This window comes from Bos javanicus, chromosome 18 (assembly GCF_032452875.1).
Source record: "Bos javanicus breed banteng chromosome 18, ARS-OSU_banteng_1.0, whole genome shotgun sequence".
Taxonomy (NCBI): domain Eukaryota; kingdom Metazoa; phylum Chordata; class Mammalia; order Artiodactyla; family Bovidae; genus Bos; species Bos javanicus.
Genome location: NC_083885.1, coordinates 66,259,836 through 66,269,648, shown reverse-complemented (window position 1 = coordinate 66,269,648; position 9,813 = coordinate 66,259,836).

The window sequence follows — 9,813 nt, the reverse complement described above, 5'->3', positions numbered from 1 at the left end:
GAGGAAAGCAAGGTCGTCGGGAGGGCATCTGTCTGGAGTCACCGGGCAGAGAAAACCAGAGGCACGGGCGCCCTGGAGCTGTGCGTGGGGTGGGCCTCCATCCCTGCGCGGGGCTCCCGGCCCTGCGGCCTCCAGTCCGGCAGGAGGCTCGGCGGCTACTCTGCGAGGACTCAGAGAACCTGAAGGGCCGTCACGTCCGGCGTCCAGATCCGACTCTGCCTGGCGCGGGCTCCACCGATCCCCAAAAAGCTCCAGGGAAGCGGGGCGCGGCCTCCCCAAACCGACTCCCCAGGAGCCCGCACGCGGAGGCGGCGCTGGAGATGCCTCCGGCGCGGCCCGGCCGCCGGGATCTTTGGCCCCCGCAGAGCCTGGGGGCCGCGGGGCTTTGTCTCGGCGCCGGCCTTTGTTTCGGCTCGGGCGCGGCCCCCAATCCCGGCCCCGCCCGCCGCAGCGCCCGCCCCTCCCCCCGCCGCGGGCCTTGCCCTCCCCCGCGGCCTGGGCCTAGACCCCGCTTCCCTCCTAGGAAGAGGGAGGAGGAAAGTTGGTGGCTGGCCGTGAGCTGCCTGAGGCGCGGAATCCTTTAGTAATTATTTGCTGAGCAGTTTCCATGACCCCAATCCAGCACTCTGTGCTGGGCCCCAAAATCACCGGGTTGCGTGGGGTAGGGATGAGCCATACCTATCCTGGCCCAACAGTCAAAATACGTAGGTGATGGTCAAGAGTGTGGGACTCAGGGCTGGCCCTAACAGTTAGGGGAAGAACAGTTCAGTCACTCAGTCGTGTCCGACTCGTTGGACCCCATGAAACGCAGCATGTCAGGCCTCCCTGTCCATCACCAACTCCCGCAGTTCACCCAAACTCATGTCCATTGAGTCGGTGATGCCATCCAACCATCTCATCCTCTGTGGTCCCCTTCTCCTCCTGCCTTCAATCTTTCCCAGCATCAGGGTCTTTTCAAATGAGTCACCTCTTCTCATCAGGTGGCCAAAGTATTGGAGTCTCAGCTTCAACATCAGTCCGTCCAATGAACACTCAGGACTGATCTCCTTTAAGACGGACTGGTTGGATCTCCTTGCAGTCCAAGGGACTCTCAAGAGTCTCCTCCAACAGCACAGAACAGTTCAGGCAGAAGCAAGTGCACAGGCCCTGAGGCAGGCAGGCACTGAGGCAGCAGTGACCAAAGAGGTGGGAAGTGCCTAGAAATTGCTGGACAGGTTGGGTCCTGCGGTGGCCCCGGTTACTGTCCCTTCACTAGACTCCGGCAAGGCAATTCTTTCAGAATAGCATCAGTGGAGGCAGGTTCGAGTGGAAATCAGGCTCAGACAAACTGGGGGAAGTGTGATGGTGGAGACAAGTGGGCTTGCAGGAGGGCAAGGCCAGGCCAGAACCTGCCTCTGAGTCCTCCCTGAGGAGCCAGCCTGTCCAGAAGAGTATGGCAGGGCATGATCTTACTCCCCAGTAAGCTGGTGTCACATTATACCCTTAACCCCTGTGTTCTTTGCCACCCTCTACAGCATCTCACCCTTTCCAATCCTGGACCACTAGAAACTGTCTATATTCCGGCTTTGCAGACAGTGTACCTGCCTGCAAACAGCCATCCTTACTGCCTCTTCACTTGCCAAACTCCATGCTTGCACAGGACTCAACCTCCAACCTTCGGGTATTACCCCCAAAGCCACTTCCTGGGGAAGTCTTGTAGCAGGATCACTCCGATCTCTTTCTCCATCTTCACAGGTTCCATTTGGGAACAAGACAGTTGTAATAGTTGCACATCATCAATGTACTTTATGCCACTGAATCATATACATAAAAAGAGTGGAAATGGCAATTTTATGTATTTTACCATGCATATAACAATCACACTTTGATGAGTCTGTCCCTTCTGACCTCTGATCTCAACACTCAGCTCCAACCACACAGGCTGACCCATTTGTTCCCACCTCATAGCCTTTGCACTTGCTTTTCCTTCTGCCCAAAACGTTCTCCTACCTCTCTTTCTGACTCCTCTTCTTTCACGTTTCAACATGAGAGAATCACAAAGACATGAGGTCCAAACTGTTTACATCACTGCCCTGTCTGCTGCATCTCACCTGGGGCCTGCTACACAGAGGGCACTCAGTCAGTGAGTAAAAGGACAACTGCTTGAAGATGATACCAGTTCTGTAGGCTACAAGATGAGATTTGAGGTCTATTACTTTTTAAAACGGAGAGGGCAATGGCACCCCACTCCGGTACTCTTGCCTGGAAAATCCCATGGACGGAGGAGCCTGGTGGGCTGCAGTTCATGGGGTCGCTAAACTTACCTATTTATTTTTGGCTGTACTGAGTCTTCATTGCTGTGTGGGGAGTTTTTCTAGTTGCTGAAAGCGGGGACTACTCTCCCGTTGTGGCACTCGGCTTTTCAGTGCTGTGACTTTTATTCCAGAGCACAGTCTCAATAGTTGTGGCACACAGGCTAAGTTGCTCCATAGGATGTGGGATCATCCAGGACCAGGGATCAAACCAGTGTCTTCTGCATTGGCAGGCGGATTCTTTACCACTGAGCCACCAGGGAAGCCCCTTCTATTACTTTTTAAACCTTTAAAAAAAAAAAAAAAAAAACACTTAAAATTCACATATCACACCCATCAATTTATCTATTTTGAAGAGTGAAATCAATGCCATTTCATACATTCACAATGTTGTACAATCACCACTTCATCTAATTCCAGAACAGTTTCATCACCCCAAAAGGAAACTCTGAATCCGTCAGCACTCTCTCCGTTCCTGCTTCAACCAGCCAGTGGCAACAGCTGATCTGTTTTCTGTTTCTGTGAACTTTTAAACCTTTTCATGGAGCCTTATGATATGTAGAGAAAAGCATACACATCACATGTACAGTGAGCATCCATGGTAACCAGCTCTGATAGCAAAATACAAAAGGGTCTTTTCCAATGAGTTGGCTCTTACAATCAGGTGGCCAAAGTATGGGAGCTTCAGCTTCAGCACTGGTCCTTCCAATGAATATTCAGGGTTGATTTCCTTGAGAATTGGCTGGTTTGATCTCCTTGCAGTCCAAGGGACTCTCAAGAGTCTTCCCCAACCCTAGAATTTCAAAGCACCAATTCTTTGGCACTCAGCCTTCTTTATGGTCCAAATCTCTCGCTGTCTAGCTTTGTCATAGCTTTTCCCCCAAGGAGCAAGGATTTTTTAACTTCATCCACAGTGATTTTGGAGCCCAAGAAAATAAAGTCTGTCACTGTTTCCAGTTTTTCCCCTTCTATTTGTCATGAAGTGATGGGACTGGATGCCATGATCTTAGTTTTTTGAATGTTGAGTTTCAAGCCTGCTTTTTCATTCCCCTCTTTCATCCTCATCAAGAAGCTTTTAAGTTCCTCTTCACTTTGTGCCATTAAGAGCTGTATCACTGTATTGTTATGTAGGAAGTTCGGCATCAGCAACTAGGAGTGGCCTAGCCAAAAACCATGCAAGCTGATCGCTAAACCCCATCCCAGACACACCCAGGAGATCTCACAGATATGTTACAAAAATAACCACATGTATGGCAAAACCAATACAATATTGTAAAGTAAAAAAAAGAAATTTTAAAAAAAGAAATTTTAAACAAAAAAATTAAATAAATAAAAATAAATAACAGAAAAAAAAATAGTAATAACCACAGGCTTTTCCAGCTCCTGCACAGGGGCCATCAGCACACAGTGAGTGGATACAAACTAACCACAGAGGTTTCTCCCACTCTGGCAAAAGCACCCTTGATGCACAGCTGTGTCCTCAAGTAACCTTAGGCAGCTAGGAGCCCATTACGGGCTCATAAATATTCTACACATACATACATCTGATTATAACAGACTGAATTATGGGAAAGACATGTGCAATAGAGCCTGTAAGTGCTCAGTACACTCCCACCTGTATGAATATGTAAAAAGCTCTATTTTGCATGAGCCCAGACACACCCCCTTCCCTGATTGGCCTTGAGCATATGCCGCTTTGCATTTTTGCACAGGGCAGAACCAAGAGGAGAAGATAAGGGCTATAAAAAGGAGAAAGACAGAATCAATTTTTCTCTTGGGCCCCAAAATCATTGTGGATGGTGACTGCAGCCATGAAATTAAATGACAGTTGCTTCTTGGAAGAAAAGCTATGACAAACCTGAAAATGAAAGTGTAAAAGTATCAGTCACTCAGTCGTGTCCAACTCTGAGACAGCATGGACTGTAGCCCTCCAGGCTTCTTTGTCCACGGGGATTCTTCAGGCAAGAACACTGGAGTGGGTTGCCATGCCTTCTTCCAGGGGATCCTCCCAACCCAGGGATTGAACCCAGATCTCCCGCATTGCAGGCAGATTCTTTCTGGTCTGAGCCACCAGGGAAGCCCAAGAATACTGGAGTGGGTAGTATACCCCTTCTCCAGGGGATCTTCCTGACCCAGGAATCCAACCGGGGTCTCCTGCATTACAGGTGAATCCTTTACCAACTGAGGTCCAGGGAAGCCCATGACAAACCTAGACAGCTTATTAAAAGCAGAGACAACACTTTGCTGACAAAGGTCCATATAGGCAAAGCTATGGTTTTCCCGGTTTTCCCAGTAGTCATGTACAGATGTTGGACCATAAAGAAGGCTGGGCTATGAAGAACTAATGTTTTGAATTATGGTGCTGGAGAAGACTCTTGAGAATCCCTTGGACTGCAAGATCAAACCAGGCAATTCTAAAGGAAATCAATCCTGAATATTCATTGGAAGGACTGAGGCTGAAACTGAAGCTCCAATACTTGGCCACCTGATGCAAAGAGCCGACTCACTGGAAAAGACCTTGATGCTGGGAAAAATTGAGGGCAGGAGAAGGGCGCAACAGAAGATGAGCTGGTTGGATAACATCACTGACTCAAGGGACATGAGTTTGAGCAAACTCCCGGAGATGGTAAAGGACAGGGAAGCCTGGAGTGCTACAGTTCATGGGATCGCAGAGTTAGACCCGACTTAGCAACTGAACAACAAAAAAGGGATCATGGTCAGTCCTTCAGTGTCAGTCAGCTCCCATGTCTCAGAAGTGTCCTACCTGCTGCCTGTTTAAGAAAGGATCTGTCTGCTTGAGCTGTAATTAGTCTGTCATTCCAAATATCATCTCCATACCTGAAGTTGTTGATATTTGTCCCAGCAATCTTGATTCCAGCTTGTAATTCATCCAGCCTGGCATTTCGCATGATGTACTCTGCATATAAGTTAAATAAGCAGAGTGACAATATACAGCCTTGTCATACTCCTTTCCTAATTTGGAAAGTCTATTGTTCCATGTCTGGCTCTTACTGTTTCTTCTTGACCTGCAAACATGTTTCTCAGGATACAGGTACAGTGGTCTGATAGTCCCATCTTTTTAAGAATTTTCCACAGTTTGTTGTGATCCACACAGTCAAAGGCTTTAGCATAGTCAATGAAGCAGGTATTTTTCTGGAACTGTCTTACCTTCTCAATGATCCAACGAATGTTGGCAATTTGATCTCTGGTTCCTCTACCTTTTCCAAACCCAGTTTGTACATCTGGAAGTTCTAGATTCACGTACTGCTGAAACCTAGCCTGAAGGATTTTGAACATTACCTTGTGAGCATTTGAAATAAGCGCAGTCATGCAGTAGTTTGAACATTCTTTGGCATTGCTCTTCTTTGGGAATGGAATGAAAACTGACCTTTTCTAGCTCTATGGCCACTGCTGAGTTTCCCAAATTTGCTGACATATTGAATGAAGTACTTCAACAGCACCATCTTTTAGGATTTGAAATAGCTCAGCTGGAATTCCATCACCTCCATTAGCTTTGTTTGTGGTAATTCTTCCTAAGGCCTACTTGACTTCACACTCCAGGATGTCTGGCTCTAGGTGAGTGACCACACCATCATGGTTATCTGTATCATTGAGATTTTTTTCAGATAGTTCTGTGTTATCTTGCCACCTCTCCTTTTTCTCTTCTGCTTGTTAGGTCCATACCATTTCTGTCCTTTATCGTGCCCATCCTTGCATGAAATGTTCCCTTGATTATCTCCAATTTTCCTGAAGAGATCTTTAGTCTTTACCATTCTATTGTTTTCCTCTATTTTTTTGAATTATTATTCACTTAAGAAGGCTTTCTTATCTCTCCTTGCTATTCTCTGGAACTCTGCATTCATTTGGGTATATCTTTCCCTGTCTCCCTTGCCTTTCGCTTCCCTTCTTTTCTCAGCTATTTGTAAAGCCTCTTCAGACAACAACTTTAACTTCTTGCATTTATTTTTTAGGGATGATTTTGGTCACTGCCTTCTGTACAATGTTATGGACCTCCATCCTTTTAAGTGTCCAGTTAAGAAAACACACCAGGGAGTTCCCTGGTGTCATAGTGGTTAGAATTCTGGGCTTCCACTGCCGTGGTCCCAGTTCAATTCTTGGTCAGGGCACTGAGATCTTACAAGCCACAAGGAGTGGCCAAAAACAATTTTTTTTTAAAAGGTGGGGGGAAAGACACCAGACAGCTTGCTGTGATCACAGTGAAGAGGTCATGTGACCATAAAGCCATACAGCAGCCTCCTTCAAGCCAAGAGAAGGGGCCTCAGAATGAAACCTACCTTGTGGGCATCTTGTTCTTCAATTTCTCTGCCTCCAGAATTGTGAGAAACAAATTTATGGCCTTGGTCTATAGTATTACTATTTTGTTTTTGTACCTAGAACCGACTAAGACAGATGACAAACTTCCCTCTGCCTCACTCTCATAAAAGTGTATGTGAATTAATATTTAGAGTCCACCCAAATAACTCAAAATAATTTCCCCAATCCCAGGTCCCTAATCACAATTCCTAAGATCCTCTTTCCTGATGAGGTAACACTTATGGTTTCCGAGGATTACGTCATATAGATCTTTGGGGGCACCCTTCTGCCTACTGCAGCCCGCATTTCACAGATGGAAAAACCGATCCCAGCGCGTAGACCATGTCGTCCAGGCTCCCACAGTCCTGGGGAATCTCTGGCCCCCAGGGAGGGCAGGGAGGGAAAGGACAGGAGATATCCAGAGCCCAGAGCTTTAGCTCTTTCTCTGCAGTTAGGAACCAGGGGTCCTGGGACAAAGGATTTCAGGGAAAGCTCCAGGTGAGCTTGGAGCACTTGGTTATGTGTATTTATTTATTTTTCTCTATTTTTTGGCCATGTCATGGGACATGAGGGAACTTAGTTCCCCAACCAGAGAAGGAATCTGTGCCCCTGCAGTGGAAGCGCACGTGTGGAGCGCCCAGAGGATGACTAGAACCTGTTAAGACGACACAGAAGCCAAACCTAATGATAGGACTCGAGCATCAAAACAACCAACCACTGTCATTGACTGACATACAATGAATCCACCCTATCCACAGTTAAGTGAAAGTCACTTAGTCACGTCTGACTCTTTGCGACTCCATGGACTACACGGTCCATGGAATTCCCCAGGCCAGAATACTGGAGTGGGCAGCCATTCCTTTCTCCAGGGGATCTTCCCAGCCCAGGGATCGAACCCAGGTCTCCCACATTGCAGGTGGATTCTTTACCAGCTGAGCCACAAGGGAAGCCCAAGAACACTGGAGTGGGTAGCCTATCCCTTCTCCAGCAGATCTTCCAGAACCCAGGAATCGGACCAGGGTCTCCTGCATTGCAGGCAGAGTCTTTACCAGCTGAGCTACCAGGGAAGCCCAAGGGTTCTCAAAAAGAAGAGTCCCCTGGAGAAGAAATGGCAACACAGTCCATTATTCTTGCCTGAAGAATCCCATGGACAAAGGACCCTGGTCGGCTATAGTCCATGCAGGTCACAAAGAGTCGGACACGACTTAGCAACTAAAACAACGATGTGTGTAATGTATACTTTTTACTGTTGTGCGTGGCACCCCACTCCAGTACTCTTGCCTGGAAAATCCCATGGACGGAGGAGCCTGGTAGGCTGCAGTCCGTGGGGTCACAAAGAGTCGGACACGACTGAGCGACTTCATTTTCACTTTTCATTTTCATGCATTGGAGAAGGAAATGGCAACCCACTCCAGTGTTTTTGCCTGGAGAATCCCAAGGACGGGGGAGCCTGGTGGGCTGCCGTCTATGGGGTCGCACAGAGTCGGACACGACTGAAGCGACTTAGCAGCAGCAGCAGCAAAGCGAATAAAAGTCTTTCTGAAAATGTTATAGCTTAAAATTTTTTAAAAAAAGAGTCAGAAAAATAGGGCCATCTGCCACCACATGGTGCTGCTTCTACAGCATCTCCTCACTGAGAATGCAGACTGATGCTGTCTTCCTAAAGGAAACTGTGTTTCAGGGCAACACATGGTCCCAGTCCTTGATGAGATAATTAAATGCTAGAATTCAGAAAACATCATTTCCCAGGCGGTAATGAGTCTGGAGCAGGCCCCAATACATGCCGTATACACTGCAAGGTGAACAGCGGTGGGGACGTGACTGAGAGGAGCCAGCCACCACTGCGCCCCCTTAGGAGCAGCAGCAGAAGAACCTACATGGGACGAGATAGCACTCATATCCTGCCAGCTGTGAGGGGTTCCAGCCAACGACATTTGGCCCAAAGCCCAGCAAGTCTTTAGATCACATTTTCCATCCATGGGAGCTGAAGGGGGTGTTGGAGGCAGGGAGAGAGGCCATCTGGATGGGGCAGGTCCTGCCAGAAGCCAGGATCCACTGTCCCCCACCCATCCTCATTGAGGGGGCTGTAAACCTCCAGCCAGACGCCAGAGCAGTGACTAGCTGGGGCTGGAGCGGAAATGGACACAGACTGCACAAAGGAAGTTTCTCCTGTTATCTACTTTTTTTTAGCCGCACAGTGAGGCACGCTGATCTTAGTTCCCTGACCAGGGATTGAACCCATGACCCCTGCAGTGGAAGTAGGGTATCTTAATCACAGGACTGCCAGGGAATTCCCGTGAAAGAAGCTTCTAGGTAGAGAGAAATGTTATAAAACTGGATTGTGGCAATGGCTGCACAATATGAAGTATATCTGCTATGGGTGTACTTTATGGCATATAAATTATACTTCAATACAACTGTTGAAAAAGGAGAGAAGGTCCAAAGAAGATATACAAATGGGCTTGGAGAATAAGCACATGAAAAGACATTCAACATCATTAGTCATTAGAGAACCACGAGTCAAACCATGGTGAGATACTGATTCACACCCACTTGGGATGGTTTAAAAAAACAATTAAAATAAGAGCTTCCCTGGTAGGCCAGTGGCTAACACTCCGAACTTCCAATGCACGCAGCCTGGGTTCAACCTCTGGTCAGGGAACTAGATCCCACATGCCCCAACTAACACCCAGTGCTGCCAAATAAATAATGAATAAAACAAACATTTCTTTCTCTGAAAATAACAGTATTGGCAGGGATATGGAGAAATTGGAACCCTCCTACCTTGCTGGTGGGAATGTAAAGTAGTGTAGTCATCCTGGGAAAAAATTTGGCATTTCTTCAAATGGCTAAAGATTGACTTACCACTTTGATCCAGCAGTGAACTACGTATGCATCCGAAGGAACTGAAAACGCTGTTCAAACAAATCCTGGTAAAGCACTGGCCACAGCAGCATGATTCACAATGGTCAGAGGTGGAAACAACCCAAATGTCCACCAAATTATGAATGGATAGATAAACGTGGTATTTTCATACAATAGAGTCATAACCATAAAAAGAAACAACAAGGTACTAGTATGTGCTCCAGCAAACATGAACCTTGAAAACATTATGCTAAGTGAAAAAACTCAGATACAAAAGACAACATATAATACGATGTCATTTACGTGAAATATCCAGAATATGCAAATTCACAGAAACATACAG